Raw genomic sequence first — 16,604 nt, 5'->3', positions numbered from 1 at the left:
GCAAATAGTGTTGTCAAATATATGCTATCTTACGAATATTTAATCTTACCACTGTGAACAACAGAGGCATACAAGTTCCTAAGAAGGATGAGAGCTGAGGTAATGACAGGAAGGAGAGAATAAGCGTGAAGCTACATTGCATTTTCACACTAGCATTTTTCCTGAGTTCCATGCAACTCTAGCAGTCAGTCATATCATAGTATTTTATTCCCTGCCACCTCTCTTTCTCAAACGTAACTTCGAGAGATGACAAGAAACTGCTAGAAAATGGCAGTATGGTCGTATGTATGTGTGAGCAGCCTTGTATTTGTTTGTGATCATTTTTTAAATAATCCTTTAACAAATACCATTTTTACTAGCTTGCTAAACCTCTTGACTTGCGAGAGGTTCCCTGTGTGTGTGTGTGTGTGTCTTTCTCCCCATGTTGTAGTTTTCCAGTTTGAAAAGTGCAAATTACTGGCTGCTGATTGCAGGCCTGCAGAATAAGCATGACTGCAGCAAAGAAATATCAGCTCCTCTGTCTCCCAAACAAGATCCGCATGACACATGCCTCCATCCTTTCAATAAGCCAACCAGAAAGTGCGCCCCGGAGCCTGGTGCAGTGTTTGTCCAACAGACTTAATCCCTGGAATTACAGCCTCTCATTTCACTAAAATCCACCCTTTGTAGTGAAAACAACTCAACTGGCCATCAAGGCTCACTGGTTTTGCTCATACACACCAACATACCCTTTGTAATCCCCCCCATTCTTCTTTTTCACCCCCTTCTCCCACTCTGGTTCCCGTTCATATACTATACAACAGACATGGGTAACCACGCAAATACCAGTATTTGTGCCTTCAAACAATGGTCTTCATTCCCTGACTCTCTCTGTCACCCACTCACATCAGCAACACACAAACAGTGATGACAATGTTTCTTTCTGTCTTCTGTTCAGCTGCTATTTTTATCTGGAACTTGTTGTAAATAATGAAAAAAGGGAAACAACGGAGAAATGTTAATCTCCAAAAACATTGGGATTTTAAAGCACAAAACAGTGCACATTTTACACACGAGAGCTTGGGACATGGGACATCTAAATATTTCATTAAGAAAGTTGTCACTTTACCATTCTTCACATTTTGAAGTCAGGAGATAATGGAAAAGACAAATATGGAGAGGATATGCTCTGTCTGGACAAGACTGTTGCTTGGCTATCTTATTTCTTTAGTCCTTGCTGTCCCTCCCACTGATGCTATTTGGTCTGCACATTCCTCTCCTCAAAAAGCCCAGTTAATGCTGATTGCATACTCATCCAGGCTTTGCTTTTCACAGGCCAGGGACACAGATTGTGCGAGAACAGACTGCGTACGGGTTTGTGTGCATGTGTGTGCAAGGGCGTATCAGAATGTAAAAGAGAAACAGAAAATAAGTGTGAGGCAGAACAAGTTGTAGCTTTGCAGGAACAGGGCTTGTGACCTGCAGTCACTGCTGATGGTTCAGATGACAATGTGCCTTTTTTGTCTCAGTCCAGTACAGCTGTCACCATCATGTCAAGACCACAGTACTGTGACTGCTGCAAACAGGCCAAGCAGCTGAAAGCGAGACTAAATCATTTTGTGTCAGATTTTGTGTAAAGTGAAGCCTGCCGGTCACTAGACATGTAGTCTTAGAGCAGATCAATATGGCCTCCATCAGCAACAACTCAATTTTAAGTTGTACACATGTTTTGAGCATATTTATGAAACCGTAAAAAAACTGAAATAGTTGATTAGCTTATTAGCTAATTAATGTAAATGCTGTACTATATAAATAGTCTAATGCTATTTTTTTGAAAAATTCAACTGGTGTGTACAGAATCTCATTATGTTTTGAATCTTGATAGTTATTCTCATTTTACATCTCTTTTTGTCAGTTTGTATCTCCTTCTAGACATTTTGTGTATATTTAGGGACATTTTGCATCCCTGTATTTAATTTGTATCTTCTTTTCTTTATTGGTTTGCATATTTGTGTTGTTGTTCATTTTTTCTTTTTGATTGTTTTGCAATTACTTCCAGTGTCTTCTTGCGTTTCTGTGCCTTACTTTTCTCTTTTTGCATTCATGTGTTACTTATGCATTTCATTTTCATTAGTTTGCATTCACTTTGAGTTACATTGTGTATAGTTTGGTTGTTTCTATTTTTTTGCGGTCCTTGCTTTTTTTGTATGTCAGTTTTGCCCCTTACCAGTAAGTTTCCATCTCTCTTTGGCTGTTTTAAGCCACTTTGCGGTTGATTTAAGTATTTTTGGTTGTTTAGCTTCGCACATTGCAGTAACTAAGACCCTTTTTGTGTCTCCTTGCCTTCCTCTTGCACTCATAGCAGTGTTTTTGTCTTTATTAACTGAATTCATTTATACTCATTACCCATCTCTTTCTGGTTAGTTCTTTCTGTCTGTTGTTGATTTGCATCTTTTTTTTTGTTTTAATCTATGAAGTCATTTTATAAAACAATGTGTACATTTTGCATCTGTTAGTTGGTTTGCATCACCTGCTGGTATTTGATTCACTCTGAAGTTATTCCAAATTTTTCTGTTTTGTGAAGTTGTTTTGTGTAACTTTACATCTCTTTGGAACTGTCATGTGTCTGTTTTTGGTTGTTTGATTGAATTGGTTTTCCAACAAGAAATGTGAACCATCACTTTGAAAAAATAAAGAAGCTATCTCAGACTATGGGGTCGTGGCTCTTTGGACCTCTGGACTAGTGAATCAATAGGTTCTTTCAATACTAGACCAAAGGAAGTAATGTTCTGATAAAGATGGAATTCGCTTGTATATGTTGATATACATCATAATTCTGATCAACCAAAAAACAGAGCCGCAAATATAGTGTTTCATGAAAAATGATTATGTGGGTTCTTAGAACACAAATCCTTCCCAGCAGTGATACCAGAGCTGTGAGGAGGATATGAAACTGTCCATGTTAAACACTGACGTAACATGTAGTGTAAGACTGTATAGGGGAATTTGGGTCAGTCATATGACTTGTCCTGCATGTGTAATTTCAGCTTCCTGTCTTTACTTCTCTTACAAGTGGAGCAATTAGATTGTAGCAACTGACAAATGTGTCTATCAAGTTGTCTGTTAGTCTTATTTATTTTTGTCCTCTGAGCCTGCATATAGAGTTGAGAATTTCTGTGAAAGTCAAATGATAGATGAATTAGGACAACAGTGAGGGAATGTGCCCTGTACAATGTAATAAGAACAGAACAGTGAGATGGATGGAGGATTGTTGGAGAGTTAGAAGAGACTGATGTTTAAGAGAATAAATTCATGGCTCTGAAAGACTGAGTGAGTGGGCGAATGTGTTTATTGTGCAATACAGTGTTTCTTAGTCTGACTGAAAATCAGTCCGTATCTTCCTCTTTCTTTACACAAATCCATGCACCTGTCTTTAAATGGCCTCTAGCAGCTCCAACAAACAAGATGTGTGAAAAACAGTGTGAGCATAATATTATGAGAAAATAGACCTTATCTCTTCCCATGCAAAACTTTTCTCAAGGCATTTCCCTGACGCTCTAATCGAACTTCTGCTATACCCACAGTAGATTTTGTGAGAACAAAAATCGTTCACAGACCACCTATTTCTTAAAAGAAGGCATGACTGCAGGCAGACTATATTTTTGTGAAGAGGGAGATTTTGTTTTCAAACTGTTCCTCCACATAAGGAAGCTTCGGTCAAGGAAGAAATAGACAGGTTTCATCAACAAGTCTCACTTCCCATGGCCTTGAGGAAGCTAATGTTTATGTTTTTCTAACAAACTGTGAGAGTATGGAAGAAAGTGCATAATCTGCATAGATTCAACTTTTTTTTCCCTTTAGTTGAACACTCACAAACACCAGCATGGTAAACCCAATTCCAATCATACTATCCAGTATGATTGGAATTGGGTTATGTGAGTTTCCACCATATATTGTCTTTGAAACACATGTACTTCTTTGCAAAAAGGAAAATGAATACTGTTTTCAGTTCTGCATATCTGCCATTATAATTATAATCTGCATTTTAGAGAATACTACCCATCCATACATCTTTTATACCTACTTGATCCAGTTCAAGGTTGCAGGGGGGCTGGAGCCTATCCCAGCTGTCACTGGACGAGAGGTGGGATATACCCTGGAAAGGTCCCCAGTCCCTCACAGGGTCACACAGAGACAAATGAGACACACAACCATGCATGCTCACTCCTACGGTCAGTTTAGAAACAGCAATAAACCTGACATGCATGTTTTTGAATGGTGAGAGGAAGCCGGAGTACCCGAAGTACACGGGAGAACATGCGAACTCCACAGAGCAAGGCCTCAGCCGGAATTCTAACCAGGAACCCTGGAACCCAGGAATACCACCGTGCAGCCCCGACAGTACAACCCTGTTTCTGAAAAAGATTAAGTGTTGTTTGAATAAAACCAGAATGCAATATCATGCAAAGACTTTTAATTCCATAGTCCATAGAAATTAATAGAAGGACTGAAATTATTTATTGTTCTTGAGGAAGCACATTCTTTTCTTGATTTGTTTCTAAAAAAAAGGTGATCCAGAGGCTTATTTACCACTATACACATCACCTCTCCTTTTAGCAGCACTTCACACTTCCAAAGTGAAACATTTAGGAACTGAGGAGACCATACTAGAGGCAACCCATCCAGGGTGTACCCTACCTCTCACCTGATGACAGCTGGGATAGGCTCCCTTCCATCTATAGAAAATGATGGATGGATGGATGGTTTGACACTGTGCTTTCTCTCTTGCTTGATATAAAATTTCAGCTCCTTTTTTATTTCAAATTTCTCTAAATTTTTTCAGAGGATGCAGTGGTCCAAAATGAGTTACAAATATTTATTTGTCAGACCACAGGACAGATTTTCAATGCAAACTAATGGTAATGGGCAGCAACAAAAATCATTCAAATTAAAGAAAAAATGAAAGTGTGATATTTGTCAATTAACGATAAACATTCATTTGAAAATTTTAAAGAATCACTTCAATGATTAGGCTTTTAAATAGCAAAAATATCTAATAAATAAATTTAAAAAATCAATCACTGTTTGCAGTAATAGCAGAGGGAACACATTTAAACCCTCAAAAATCGCTTTTTTTTTTTATTTCTGGCAGACAAGTAACTGTTATCTAACTGTTAGCTAACTTTATCTAGGTTAATCTGTGTCTGTAGTTGGCTATTTAAAGTACTGACTATCTGTCACTTACTTGGGTTTTAAAATTAACTGACCTGCTTCTAATTTTGTCAGAAGAAACTATTAACCCTGACCCTGGTTAAAGATTGCAGTTTTGGACAGTTTTGATTGTTCGAACAATCCATAAAGTTAACAGAAAACTATATGAGGCCTTCATAATCTGAAAAAAATTGAAAATGTTCAACATTAACACTGTTTTTTTCTGTCGCATCAAATTGTTGAGAAGTGGCATACCATGATAAGCTTATAGGATCAAACAAAAAATAAGTGGTGACTAAAGTGACTGCATTTATTGGGCATGCTGGCTCACTGTCTCACTCTTATCACTCGACAGACTGATTGTGGATGAAATACTTTTTATTTTCAATATCAATTGTTTAACTGTTACTAATGTATCAACATTTTAGCTATTCATTCAAACAATGTTTAACATTTATGGCATTCCAAAGTCTGATTAAAAATTTGTGCCTTAAAGTAATGAATATGTGCCCTGTGTCCCTCCCCAACTACAGCCTGTATTTCTTGCAGTATTATTTATTCAGTATCTAAAGAAGCCATAGCAACACAATCATTCTCAAACTGCTCCAAACACATGGAGAAAAGTGTAGAGTATGAATATTTAAACAAAACATTGCCGTTTGGCCTACTTTTACCACAACACGTTGAATTTGAAAAACATATTCATATTTCAATCTTGTCTACCTCAGTGGTACCTAAAGAACTTTCATGGTACTTCATCACGGTAACACAGCTAAAAAGGTTGGTGAGCAGATTTATATTTCAAGGGGGTAATATCAACAAGGTCACTGAATGTTTTTCCAATGAAACTGGGTGCAGGTGTTTATGAGTAAGAGAGTGCACGTACAAGTGTGTATGTTTTCTCCATACGGGTAGGTGTGACTCACTGCATGCTCAAAATCTTGGTGAAATAGGTTACCTATGAATGGTCTTGTGTTATTGCTTTTTCATACTTTGATGGTAATATTACATTAAACCAACCACTGAAACATCAGTATTTCCTTGGAAACAATTATTATGCTTTTATTGAATTTTCCAAGCAGATTTCTTCAACCTTAGAAATAATCAGATAGATTTATACATGAATATGAACTGATCTTAACATGCCACAGCTTGGCAGGGCATACAAACAAGAACAGAAACATCATTGTTAGAGGCAGAGACAGTTCTACCTGAGTCTCTTTCAGATAATGTATCTCAGAATTATTGAATTTCTTTATTTAGAGTGCCCAGATACAGCTTTTTTTGTTTTGTTGTAAATTGGCGCAATATAAATGAACTGGAATTTAACTGAAAAACTTCTACTGATGAAGCCTCTACAATTTTCTTATCTTATTGCAATATAATGTATTTTACAGAAGAATGAAATTAGTGCACTTACAGTAAATGCAATGCACAACATAAAGTTAACAAGCACTATGACGGCAATAATAAACAAGGTTGACTTATTACCTTTTTAGCAAAATTAAAACTAACTGGAAACATTTAATCAGACTTTTGTTAAAGTATTACCAAAGCAAATTTTCTGCCAATGCAAAATTCCAAGATGCCTGTTGTGATAACTGTTTTCTTGTTACTCAACAATTTCAAGTCATTCCCTTTTTGACCCTGCTTATAAAATTTCATCTTCCATCTCTTTCTATTTTTACCATACAATCAGCATTAAGCCATAATTCATTGTGTTAAGTGATCCAGTAGAAATAAATGGATTTCGTTATTATTTAAAACTAAATGTTCACTCTAAATGCTTTTCTATTAATTCACAATCACTTAGTCACCTTAGCTGACCTAATGGTCAAGACTCACAGTGTTTGTCACTTTATTTAACATTGAATCATCTGGATGACCCCTTCAGGAGGGCTAAATACATGATTCTAAGAAGTCACTGACTGTGTTTTTGGTCAAAACATAGGAAAATATATCAACACTTTTCATCACTGCTCGAATGTGACATTGTAGAAACATAAACATTGAACTAAGCCACAATAAGGGACTATTTTTACAGATTCCTCAACACAGCAAGCAGATGCATTATTATTGCATCCACAAAACATGTTGCCATCTCACTGTCATAGTTTATTCAGTGTGTTTATGGAAAAAGTTGTGCTCTTTGTACTCTTTAGCTCTTATTGTAAATCTTTCAAACTTTAAAGGGCTTAAGCGTATGGAGCATATACTCTATACTACTATGTATTTACATACAGAATATTCAACTTTTTCTTTATATATGTATGTATGTGTGTGTATATTGTTTTTTCGAGTCTGAAAACTACAACACTGAACCCTAAATTACAGCATTATTTGGGGCAGTAGCACAGATGCAAAGTAATATGACTATAGTACTCAGTAATTAGTAATACTCATGCACTATTGATTATTTTCCTGTACTGCATAGACATGCACAGATTGTCTAAAATAACTCACATACATATGACTTTCTTAAATGCAGGCATCTTGTGCTAACATGTGCTAAGCTGTTCACAATATCTTTATATTCAGTGCCTGAAAAATACAATGCTGACAAGGTTTTGTTATGATCCTGATTCTAAAGTAAATATTATGGTGAACCACAGCTGAATAAGGCTTTTGCTTTTGGTGTCATAACAAAACACATCACATACAAAGATGATAAAATTGAAGCTGAATGAAAAACACAAGACACGGAAGATGGTGTGCAAATGTTCCCACAAGACAAGCACAGTCTCTCCTCATCACATGCTTGAAGAGACTGCAGGCATGTGACCTGTGATGTTTGGCCAGCTTGAGTTGAACAGAAAACATAATTCCTCTACAGTAAATTATATATCTGTTGGAGGGAAGCTAAGTGTAGAGAGACAGTCATTTTAAAGAGAAAGTGCACCCTCTTTCAGCTCTAAGGTTTTTTCATGTCAGGATAAGATTTGATTTTTTTTTTTTAATCATCTGGTTTTTACCAGGTCTTACAATGAGGTAAATACAACCTCAGATGAACAACAATAAATTATTTGATTCGCCATGTGCTGCTAATCAAATGCACTCATTTAACTCATCATCAGCAAGTGTGAGCACCTCTAAAAGCGCAGGAGTTTTGGCAGTATGTTGGTCCAGACCAACATACTGCATTAAGGTGTGTTAACACATGTTAAAGAGTAAAAAGATTGACGATGCTCTTAGAGATGCAATTGATGCGGCCTATTAGTCTGTAAGGGGTCATTCAACATTTCCATACAATTTTGAGTCCATCAGTTCACAGTGAGAAAAAATATTCACAATGTTTAAACCATTCAAGACAGTTGTTCATCTTCTCAGTAGTGGCGGTCGCAACATGTTCAGCCCAAGGTCAGACTGTCATACTTAAAGAAAAAGCAAAAAAAAGGACAGACAAGTCCAAAGTAGAGATGTGGGGTCATAATGCATAGCAGCACTTTTGGAGAAAACCAAACACAGCATATGGTGGGGATTTAGGCTTGTTTTGTAACAACAGGACTTGGAAGTCTTGCAGTTATTGAGTCGACAGTTAACTCCTCTGTATCTCAAGATATTCTAGAGTCAAATGTGAGGCCATGTGTTAACAGATAAAAAGTGACTGAAATTGGGTCATGCAACAAAACAACAAACCTAGACCTTAACAAGACTGAATGCTGTGATGAGACCTTTGGTAGAGCTGCACACAAGAAATCCTGTAAACCAGAGAAAAGTAGGCCAAAGTAGTGTGCCAAAATAAACAGACATTGATACAACCTGATGGGTCATGTGTTGCTGTATTGACCTAATTTGAAGACCTGGTAGAGATCAGATTACTCTTTATCTATTATGTCTGGATTTGTAAAACCTCAGAATTGACATCAGATATACATTCTTTTTAATATGACTGTATGTGATTGAGCTCTCACTACAGCGAGCGACTATCTTTCATAGTATTGCACTCAATCATTGAAAGATAGAGAACAACAGCATATTCACACATTCACATTGCCGTCTCTTACCACAACCAATTTGCACTTTCTAGTCTGCACTGTAAATGCCACAGTTTCTCTTGTTACAGCACCTCTCAGTTGTGGTGTCTGCTTGCTCAGTTAATCTTCCATTTAGCACAAACGCTGAGAACAAAGTAGAGAAAGAAGTAGATGAAAAACGCACAAGGCGTGTTGAAAAACCCAGACACAATACAAGACACGATTCAATCTGTGTTTCCACATGATTAAACTTTCACACATATTCTCCTCCTTTAAATTTCAAAGTTCCTTTAAATCTTAAAGCCAAATTCAGCTTAAAGTCATGAAAGCAGCAGAAACCAGGTCAGCAACCTAAAAGCATTAATGCAGGTGTGCAGATCAATTTTTTTTCTGGTACTACTCTACAAAGTTTATCTAATAAAACTAGAATAGTAACGATGTGTGTAAACATTTATGCTTTTCGTCCAAAAAGAATATAACATGTTATGTTTATTGTGGTTTGTTATTTCTGACACAAAATGTTCAGCTCACATGGCTTGGGGGAATATCTGGAACAATATCACTTTTATGAGAGCAATTACATTGTAAAATGCAATTTAGTCAACAGCACTTGACAGCACTATTGTACTGTTGAATAAATCACCGCTGCTTCTCTGGTACTGAATTATGTAAGACCTACTCTCTGGTTAAAAGTTAAACTTCTCAAAAAAAGTGTTATAGATAGCCAGCAGCTGCTCTGTGTGTGTGTACGTGCAGTTTTGCTGTTGTGTTTTCACTTGTTTGCTCACATGCATGTCCTTACAGCACATGTCTGACAGTCTCCATTTTTCATTGTTTGACCTACAGCATTATCAAAGTTTTATGTGCACCTGTACTTTTAAGATTAACAAGTCAAACAGAGTTCCTGTTGCATCACCAGCAGGCCTGTTTTACCAGTTTTTGCGGTTTAACTTACTTTAACAGTTGAAAGTTCACTTTGGCATGATTCCAGGAGTGAACAGAATAATGATTGACTGTATAAGCGGTGTGATCCAGATTTTCTTGCATGCTCTCTCTGTGATAAGTCATTCAAATAGTTTTTTCTACCACAGTAGAGATATCGCTCTGTTGAAGTCACTGATATGTTTGCATACAAGGGAATTGAAAAAAAGACTTGTAAACACATTGGCAAACAAAAGTTCTAATTATCAATGGTGATAATAATATTTTTCTATTCATGATAGCTTCAAAAATAATTTGTCATTGCCAAGAGTGTGCTAATGTGTATCACTGCATAAATCCCTAAGGGGAATCTGCTACTAACGAGCTCATTATAAAAAGTACAGTGCCATGAGCTGCTTATTGATACACAACTAATTAGGTAATGCTGACAGCTTTTCTCAGCACGCTGTTACCATGGGATAAGTTGTTTAGAAGAAAGGCTCTAAGATATTAAAACCTTGTAAAGATAGTCACAGAGGAATCAGATGACACCAGGTGGCTGGTGATCAGATTTTAATTCATCATATCAAGTATACAGGTTTGGACAACTCTGCAAAACTCACGCGGCAGAAGTTATGATCAGGACTGCGAACTCTCAGAATCATGGGCTTTTCATAAAAGATGTAGCAATCACTTGTGTTTTGTGACACATCAGTACAGTTGTGCGGGTCTATCTGCCCAGGAAAGAGAGAGAGTCTGCCTGGGATTCATCTCTCCAGAAGCAGCTGTATGAGAATTCTGATGCCATATGCAGCTGCCTCCCCAGCAAAATCCTGAATTTCTGAATTGTGTGGCACAGACAGAGTCAGTTTTACGGAGGAAGTGCTGGACGCATTCTGCTGGACGCATTCTGGAAATGCAGCCTGTTCGTGGCTGGCCTGCTGGTGGTGTTCCTTGAAGCTTTATTCTCGACAGAGAGAAAACACATTTGAGAAAACAAACTTATGATAAGCCAGAACTGGCAGCCACAGCAGGGAACCTCAGCTGGTCTAAGGAGCCTTCTGCCCTGAAGAGAAATCACATGAAATTAAATAAAATTATTGATCATGCTTGTCTATATTTGCAGTGTCTGTTAGATTATTGGCTGGAACTGTATCAGTCCTCGAAAAAAATGTTGTTGCAAATCCAGCATTTTTTGGGTCATATGTGTGAAACGGCTCTCTAAAAATGACAACTGCAGACCCAAATGTCCATGTCCTGCAAAAGGCATGGTACACCCTGGACAGGTCACTAGTCCATCACAGGGCGAACACAGAGACAAATGAGATAATCAGTCACACTAACTCATCCCTAGAATCAATTCTGAAGCAATGCAACATGCATGTTTTAGCACTGTGGGAAGAAGCCAGAGGACCATGAGAAAACCCACGCTGGCACGGTGAGAACATGCCAACTCTACACAGAAGGGCCCAAATTGAGATTTGAACCAAGAATCTCCTTGATGTCATACAGCAGTGCTAACAACTACAGCATCCTTGGATGAAACATGAAGGCTTACAGAATCAGATTTATGCTACCACAGTCACAACCAGAACATGTCATGTCTGCCATTCTAGAATCCAAAGAGAAATACACCAACTTGTTACTAAATCTTTCTTGTTTTAGCTTCTTGTAAAACTTGTTGGGGCCTCACCAAGCAAGTCGTCAGGATTGGTTGCTACCGGTTCCTCCAACTGGTCAGGCCATCTGATGTCACTTTCTGAGGCTGAAGGCAGTGCTCTGCAGATTCAAAGGGAAAATCTTTGTTGTTCGCTCTCTGCAGGTTTTAATTGTGTTTCTAAAAGTACACTTAGAGGCAGAGCCTTCAGTTTTTCTTGTGGAACCAGCCTCCAGTATGGGTTTTGGAAGCAGGCCTCTCTACCTTTAAGAAAAGGCTTAAATTTCTAGTGTGGGATGGCTCAGGTGACCCTTAGATATCCCTTAGTTATGCCGCTATAGGCCCACACTGCTGGGCCTAGTGTAATAAAAAGTGTAATATTATCTAAATAATATAAAGTGTAATATCTCTGACAGTATTGTTGTCAAAAAATTGTTTGTTGTTTCTCTTTCCTTTTTTTTCTCAGCAGGTATCCATGAACTGCAGATTTGGTGCGTGTTGACTCCTCTTTCCTGTCCTTTCAACCTTCAACCAGTCGAGGCAGATGGCTGATTTCTCAAAACTGTTTCTCCTGGAGGTTTTTTATTTATTTATTTTGTAAAAAGGGAGGTTTCCTCTCCACTTTTACCTAATCCATACTCATGATGGGGAACTGAATCAAAGAGACATTTGGATATGAACAGCTGGTTTTCTAAGCTAGGCAACTTTTTATGAAATGGCATTTTATGAATTTCACTAGTTTGGATTTGAATAGTTTTGATGGCTTGAGATAAGTATTGTTGTGAGTTCTGTTGTGCTTTTTAAATAAAACAGGATTTAACTGAACAACCTTTGCATCTCTATATTAATTACAGGCTTCCGTGTGATATCTCAAATACTTTTATTGCTGCTTTTTTTTAAATTTCATGTTATTCCTCGCTGAAATCACACAGTAACACTTTCTCTTGGCTTTGTGTAATATATGTGAGTTTATCTGATATAATCCTGTCTTTATCACCATGAGGAAAAGAGAAGAGAGCTCAATGAGAGACAGCATCAGATTAAAATACTGGCTGGTGATCAAAAATGTAAAAAGGTTTACTGAAGTTCCAGGAAATGAGAATTTGTCAACATCTTTTTGTGTACTTTCACACACAAAAAAAAAACGTAGGAAAAGAGAAGAGTAACATTAAATAAAGGTAGCATTATATAGCAATTATAGCATTATGAAAGCATTATGAAAAACCATGTGCTATCCTCCTTCCTTAAAACAAGATTGATGGTTTGACCTCTCCAAATAAACCAAAATCAGGTGACAGATAAAGCTTTTGAGTGCTCTTAATTTGCTTGTTGTATTCATCCTCTTTTGCATTGTTGGCATTGTCTGTAATTGAGATGGTCTTAGAATGTTAATTAGAAATTGAACTGATAACAATTGTACAAACAAATGTAACACTTAGTTAGAATAGAAGCTCAGCATGCAGTAGAGCTTTTATTTCAACAAAATCTAGCTTGTGTGCTACACTCTATATGTGGGTGTGTGTGTAATTCTATTCTCAATACACTGACCCACTTCTCTAGTGCTGGACAGACCAAAGAAGACAGAGGGATTGAAACGCAATTCTCTTTAGTACCATGCAAAACCTTGAAGGTTTTTGTGTACTTCCATGGGGCAAATGGCGTCTTTGTGTCTTTGTGACACTTTTGTGACTTTTCCCTCTGCTGACACGAAAGAAAGGCCTGGCACAGTTCCGTGGGAAAGATGAGGGGGTTAGACTATAGTGAGCCTGAGTGCCTGCATTGTTTGAATTATCTGTGCCATGCTGAAGATGTTAGCTGTAACTCATAATTGTTGCCTGTTTATGCACAAGTAGTTTTAGCAGCCTGTTCGTGGCTGGCCTGCTGGTGGTGTTCCTTGAAGCTTTATTCTCGACAGAGAGAAAACACATTTGAGAAAACAAACTTATGATAAGCCAGAACTGGCAGCCACAGCAGGGAACCTCAGCTGGTCTAAGGAGCCTTCTGCCCTGAAGAGAAATCACATGAAATTAAATAAAATTATTGATCATGCTTGTCTATATTTGCAGTGTCTGTTAGATTATTGGCTGGAACTGTATCAGTCCTCGAAAAAAATGTTGTTGCAAATCCAGCATTTTTTGGGTCATATGTGTGAAACGGCTCTCTAAAAATGACAACTGCAGACCCAAATGTCCATGTCCTGCAAAAGGCATGGTACACCCTGGACAGGTCACTAGTCCATCACAGGGCGAACACAGAGACAAATGAGATAATCAGTCACACTAACTCATCCCTAGAATCAATTCTGAAGCAATGCAACATGCATGTTTTAGCACTGTGGGAAGAAGCCAGAGGACCATGAGAAAACCCACGCTGGCACGGTGAGAACATGCCAACTCTACACAGAAGGGCCCAAATTGAGATTTGAACCAAGAATCTCCTTGATGTCATACAGCAGTGCTAACAACTACAGCATCCTTGGATGAAACATGAAGGCTTACAGAATCAGATTTATGCTACCACAGTCACAACCAGAACATGTCATGTCTGCCATTCTAGAATCCAAAGAGAAATACACCAACTTGTTACTAAATCTTTCTTGTTTTAGCTTCTTGTAAAACTTGTTGGGGCCTCACCAAGCAAGTCGTCAGGATTGGTTGCTACCGGTTCCTCCAACTGGTCAGGCCATCTGATGTCACTTTCTGAGGCTGAAGGCAGTGCTCTGCAGATTCAAAGGGAAAATCTTTGTTGTTCGCTCTCTGCAGGTTTTAATTGTGTTTCTAAAAGTACACTTAGAGGCAGAGCCTTCAGTTTTTCTTGTGGAACCAGCCTCCAGTATGGGTTTTGGAAGCAGGCCTCTCTACCTTTAAGAAAAGGCTTAAATTTCTAGTGTGGGATGGCTCAGGTGACCCTTAGATATCCCTTAGTTATGCCGCTATAGGCCCACACTGCTGGGCCTAGTGTAATAAAAAGTGTAATATTATCTAAATAATATAAAGTGTAATATCTCTGACAGTATTGTTGTCAAAAAATTGTTTGTTGTTTCTCTTTCCTTTTTTTTCTCAGCAGGTATCCATGAACTGCAGATTTGGTGCGTGTTGACTCCTCTTTCCTGTCCTTTCAACCTTCAACCAGTCGAGGCAGATGGCTGATTTCTCAAAACTGTTTCTCCTGGAGGTTTTTTATTTATTTATTTTGTAAAAAGGGAGGTTTCCTCTCCACTTTTACCTAATCCATACTCATGATGGGGAACTGAATCAAAGAGACATTTGGATATGAACAGCTGGTTTTCTAAGCTAGGCAACTTTTTATGAAATGGCATTTTATGAATTTCACTAGTTTGGATTTGAATAGTTTTGATGGCTTGAGATAAGTATTGTTGTGAGTTCTGTTGTGCTTTTTAAATAAAACAGGATTTAACTGAACAACCTTTGCATCTCTATATTAATTACAGGCTTCCGTGTGATATCTCAAATACTTTTATTGCTGCTTTTTTTTAAATTTCATGTTATTCCTCGCTGAAATCACACAGTAACACTTTCTCTTGGCTTTGTGTAATATATGTGAGTTTATCTGATATAATCCTGTCTTTATCACCATGAGGAAAAGAGAAGAGAGCTCAATGAGAGACAGCATCAGATTAAAATACTGGCTGGTGATCAAAAATGTAAAAAGGTTTACTGAAGTTCCAGGAAATGAGAATTTGTCAACATCTTTTTGTGTACTTTCACACACAAAAAAAAAACGTAGGAAAAGAGAAGAGTAACATTAAATAAAGGTAGCATTATATAGCAATTATAGCATTATGAAAGCATTATGAAAAACCATGTGCTATCCTCCTTCCTTAAAACAAGATTGATGGTTTGACCTCTCCAAATAAACCAAAATCAGGTGACAGATAAAGCTTTTGAGTGCTCTTAATTTGCTTGTTGTATTCATCCTCTTTTGCATTGTTGGCATTGTCTGTAATTGAGATGGTCTTAGAATGTTAATTAGAAATTGAACTGATAACAATTGTACAAACAAATGTAACACTTAGTTAGAATAGAAGCTCAGCATGCAGTAGAGCTTTTATTTCAACAAAATCTAGCTTGTGTGCTACACTCTATATGTGGGTGTGTGTGTAATTCTATTCTCAATACACTGACCCACTTCTCTAGTGCTGGACAGACCAAAGAAGACAGAGGGATTGAAACGCAATTCTCTTTAGTACCATGCAAAACCTTGAAGGTTTTTGTGTACTTCCATGGGGCAAATGGCGTCTTTGTGTCTTTGTGACACTTTTGTGACTTTTCCCTCTGCTGACACGAAAGAAAGGCCTGGCACAGTTCCGTGGGAAAGATGAGGGGGTTAGACTATAGTGAGCCTGAGTGCCTGCATTGTTTGAATTATCTGTGCCATGCTGAAGATGTTAGCTGTAACTCATAATTGTTGCCTGTTTATGCACAAGTAGTTTTAGGGGTTGCAGATTGTACAGCATTAGAATTAAGCTCCAGCTGCATTTTTCTGGATTTAATTGTCTGCACTTTTGCAGACAATTAAATTACATCCAGCCAATTGTTATCATACCAATAAATATATTATATTCCATTACCAGTTAAAGTGAGTTTTCGGCAAAGAATTTCACTTCAGAAATAGATACAAACATAAAATGCACAATAAGCACAATTATTGACTTATTTATTGACTATGAATTTAGATTAGCTCCTGAAGCAATTCAGCATTTCCAGTGTTAATGGGACTGAATCAACCAATAAATCAGTTTTTCAGTGTCAAAACTGATTATTTATTCTTTCAAAAGGGTGAAGGAAAGAGCATCAGCAATGTTATTGAAAGGCTACAGGTCAGTTGCCAAGATCTTAACC

Source organism: Leuresthes tenuis, unplaced genomic scaffold, assembly GCF_036924035.1.
Source record: "Leuresthes tenuis unplaced genomic scaffold, fLeuTen1.0.hap1 SCAF_7, whole genome shotgun sequence".
Classification (NCBI taxonomy): Eukaryota; Metazoa; Chordata; class Actinopteri; order Atheriniformes; family Atherinopsidae; genus Leuresthes; species Leuresthes tenuis.
The sequence above is the reverse complement of the archived record's forward strand: the minus strand, read 5'-3'. Positions refer to the sequence as shown.